This window comes from Diceros bicornis, chromosome 30, assembly GCF_020826845.1.
Source record: "Diceros bicornis minor isolate mBicDic1 chromosome 30, mDicBic1.mat.cur, whole genome shotgun sequence".
NCBI lineage: Eukaryota > Metazoa > Chordata > Mammalia > Perissodactyla > Rhinocerotidae > Diceros > Diceros bicornis.
Window position 1 is genome coordinate 11,867,345 of NC_080769.1, and position 4,556 is coordinate 11,871,900.

At 38.9% G+C, this 4,556-nt stretch overlaps 1 pseudogene; it reads right to left on the bottom strand.

Moving 5' to 3' along the window:
* Positions 1-1,331: 1,331 nt before the first annotated feature.
* Positions 1,332-2,281, bottom strand: LOC131394226 (olfactory receptor 7G2-like; annotated as a pseudogene).
* Between the last annotated feature and the right edge of the window lie 2,275 nt (positions 2,282-4,556).

Here is a 4,556-nt window from a genome sequence, read left to right on the forward strand (position 1 = left end):
ATCTGGCAGCCTAAGAGTTTCCTGACCTCCATCCTCCCAGAAAGACACTGACTATGCAGGCACACACAGATCAATTCCCTCTATGAGAAATTCAGAAACTGGGTGACTGACTCCTACATATCAGAGAACTGATAAAACATCCACATCGAAACAGGTAGGAAAAGCTGAGACACACTCACGCAATAAACCCCTCCCCTGGAACAGTGCCTTACAACCAGGAGGGAATCCCCAGCTTTCAGATTATCCCTGAGGAGTGAAGAGTTTGGAACACAAACTTAGGGCCCCAACTTTTGTGAAAAACCTGAGGACTGGCTTCCAAATCATCTAGCTCTGAGAGCCAATAGGGCTTGGCATTTGAGTTCCCTAGTAATGCAGAAAACAAAGAGGGAGTTTATAAACAGGTATCTCTTCCCATGGCTATTCCCCTGGGCTCAGAGCAGGAGTCAAAAACACAAGGCTCCTACTTTCTCCCTGGAATGGGCTTGACTGCATACTTTCCCAATTCTTGCTCAAGAATTGGACTCTAATCAGCCTGTATCTGTGATCTAACTGGGCTTCTCTGAAAGCGTGAAACGGCTTCTAGACACCTCTGATAGAGGCATTGGACTTGCTGATTTCAAACTACAATACAAAGCTATAGTAATCAAAACCGTGTAGTACTGGCAAAAAATTAGACACATTGACAAATGGAAAAGAATGAAGATCCCGGAAATAAACCCTCACATATACAGTCATCTTATATTTGGCAAGGGAACCAAGGATACTCAAAAAGTATAGTCTCTTCCATAAACGGTGTTGGAAAAACTGCAAAACCATGTACAGAGGAATGAAATTGGACTCCTATCTCACACTACTCACAAAAATTAAGTCAAAATGGATTAATGGTTTAAACATAAGACCTGAAGCCATAAAACTCCTAGAAGAAAACAAGAAAAAATCTTCTTGAGATGGATCTTAGCAACAATTATGACACCAAAAGCACAAGCAACAATGGCAAAAATTATTAAGTGGGTCTACATTAAACTAAAGCGCTTCTGTACGGAAAAAGAAACCATCAACAAAATGAAAACACTATCTATGGAATGGCAGATTTGCAGTCATATATCTGATAAGAGGTTAACCTGACCAAAGAAATTGACTTTACAGAATTTAAATGATTTGTTAAACATCCCAAAACGAGAATAAAAGCCAAGTCATGATTTAAGGTGAAGTTGAAATGCCATAGTGTTATGTCATCTACTCATTTTGAAGAACTTGACGATGGAAGAATCAGACATTCTGCCTCACCCTTTGGCTTATTCTAGACATCCAAGTCTGAAGTAAATGACAAATCACAGAAAATAAGGTTTCCTTGTGATGAGTATTCTCAAGGCTCCCTTCATGTCCCTGTTCCTCAGGCTGTAGATGAAGGGGTTCATCATTTGAGGAACTACAATCTACATCACTGAAGCCACTGCCATCTTCATGGAGGAGTCAGTAACTGCAGAACTAATGTACACTCCCAAACCTGTCCCATAGAACAGGGAAACAACTGAGAGGTGAGACCCACAGGTGGAAAAAGCTTTAAGCTTCCCTCTTGCTGATGTCATTCTCAAAATGGAGGAGAAAATTTGAGTATAAGAGAAAATGATCCCAGACAGAGGAATGCCCCAAAATACACTAGACATAAAATATGTCAGGATGTTATTGATGAGGGTACCAGAACAGGTCCAAGCTTGAGGACCTGAGCAAGTTCACAAAAGAAGTGAGAGATTTCCAGGTCCTTGCAGAATGACAGCTTCAATTCCATCAGACTATAGAGCAAGGCAACCACAATGCTAAGGAACAGAGAGAGTAGAGTCAGCAGGCCACAGATTCGGGGGTTCATGATAACCGTGTATGTCAAGGGATGACAAATGGCCACATAGCGATCGTAGGCCATTGTTGCAAGGAGACAATTTTCAAAACCTGTAAAAACCAGAACAAAGTAGCTCTGGGTGAGGCAGGCTATATAAGTGATGCTCTTATTCTGTGTTTGTATGTTTAGCAGTATCTTTGGGTTTATGGTTGTGCTTATACAGATGTCACTAAAGGACAGATTGGAGAGAAAGAAGTACATGGGTGTGTGCAGGTGAGAGTCAGAGATGACAGCCAGGATCATGAGCAGGTTTCCCAAGATGGTGACCAAGTACATGAACAGGAACAGATAGAAGATGAGGGGCTGCAGCTCTGGATCATCTGTCAATCCCAGTAAAAGGAATTCTGGAGCATCTGTGTGGTTTCTGGGTTCCATGTTGTTGATGAGTCTGATGGAAAAAATGACATGAAAAGACAATAAAATGAATGGTCCCTGGATAAGCAGCAGAAGCATCACCTGGGAACTTTTTAGGGATGAATAATAGCGGGACCCCTCCTGACTTATTGCTGTTAACACTGGGGTGAGGACCATCAACCTATTTTCACAAGCTCTCCAGATGAATTTGATATATTCTGAAATTTGAGAACCAGTGCTTAAAAAAAGAAAAAAAAAAAACTCTATGTATGTTGTGAACCCAAGAGAATATTCAGATCTTTCCCTCAGCTAATTTCTTCCTCTGTCTCCATCTCTCACTCTTCCTCTTTCCTCCACTTCATTTATAGGCCCTTATTTTTATTGATCACCACATCTGTTTCACATGTTGTGCCAAGTACTGAGATTGAAACAAAGAATAAGACATGGCATTTCCTTCAGAAATGTTTCTTCTCTCAAACACACAGAAGGATGAGAACGAAGTTATCCAATCTCTCTTGTAGAGTACCGTCCTCAAACTTGGCATGTCTCAGAATATCTGAAGTTCTTGTTAAATAACAGGTGAATTAGATCATAGAATCACTCCATTTATCAACAGGGAAACTTAGGTAAGGTGGGGTTATGTCGTGGGCAAGAAATACACGGTTAGTTCATGGCAAAGACTGTATCTGAGACCAGATCATCTCACTGTTGATTTGACTCTCTCAACTAATCTGTTGATGCCTTTGGATAGCACAGAATTAGCATTCCTAAACCATCAGTGACATTTCATAATTCTTCATTAAAATTGTAACATTTAATCCTGAGCAATGCCCCAAATCTTTTCACTTTCCCACAAGGTATGTCCACCTCTCCCCATAAATATTGTGTGGCAGGTGCATGGCATCCATCCAAGTATACACGCTGCACCTGAGCAAAGATTAGAAAATATTGCCTATAAAATTGAAGTTCAGAAGACTCTTCCATGGAAACGATAGTCAACTTCATTAGTGATGGATTCTAAGGTAAGATGGAAAACTATGTCAATGAGATTCTCTGCCTCATCCTAAAGGAATTTCTTCCCCTAAGGTGATAGGTGGCATATCATTAAAAAAACAGCTAAATGAGAAAAAGAATGGAATTCACAGAGTCCTAAGAAAACAGATGTAAATAGCTTCAGGTTTTGGTCCTTGGGAGATAGAGGACTACAAGATAAGAGAGACTTATGTGATACTTATAAAATAATCAAATGTCTTAATAGAATTGTCTCTGTAAAGTGGTGGTCCTCCTCCTCCAGCAGGAAAAAGAAGCGTCCAGGACAACTTTCAGCATTTGGTGTATTATTTGGTTTAAATACTCTGAATATACTCCAGACCAGCACTTGCTTTGTGAAGGGGGAAATTGTTCACCTGTATGAAAAGTCTTATGTCCTCATTTGTATAATGGAAATTATCACAAAAATATATGGGGATTTTGCAATGATGGGAAGTGAATAGAGGAAAAGCATCGAGCATTTCACTTAGCATTTGGGACCCTTGTAATGACATTTCTTGCTGCAGTTATTTTTCTGCAATGAACAACATCTCCTGGCATGTGTCCCTCCTCAGAAGAAAACAATGGGGTGGGGCAAGCTGAAGAAAGACAACAGAAACAGAAAACATCCCTAGATAGTTACTGCAAATTTTATGGAAGAGTTTATGAGCTCCAACTCCAGCTGGGATCCTTTATCATGTAGAAAAGGAATGAAGGAAACATCAGTGATATCACTATTCATTTGAAATGGAATTATGATGAGATATATAGCAATTAGGATGAATCAAATAATAAAAATAACCAGATTTATGAATCAACACAAATAATGAAAACATACAAAAGAAAAAAATTTGTACAACAAAAAGTCTACAGCATGAGAAAATTTTAAATATTTTTTAACCCTCGTAGATACGTTTGTTTTTATTACGGATTTTTCCAGTGAAACAAAAATATACAGATAACAATGAAGAGCTTGGTACCCATTAGTCAAATGTATCAAATCCATACATTTCACTTTTCTCATTGTAGGCATTTGTCTTGCAATAAATAATACAGGTATATGTGAAGTGCCCACATAGTGTATTTACACTTGATTCTTGATTCTTTTCCTTCCTCAGATGAACCACTACATGAAGTTCATATATGCTATTCCCCTGCAACTTTTACTATAACTAATGTTAATGTTCTGGAACCCATTGCATTCTTTTGCATTTTGAAAGCTTTACATAAACCAAATCATATGGTACATGTCATTTACAATTGGCATTATTCTGTA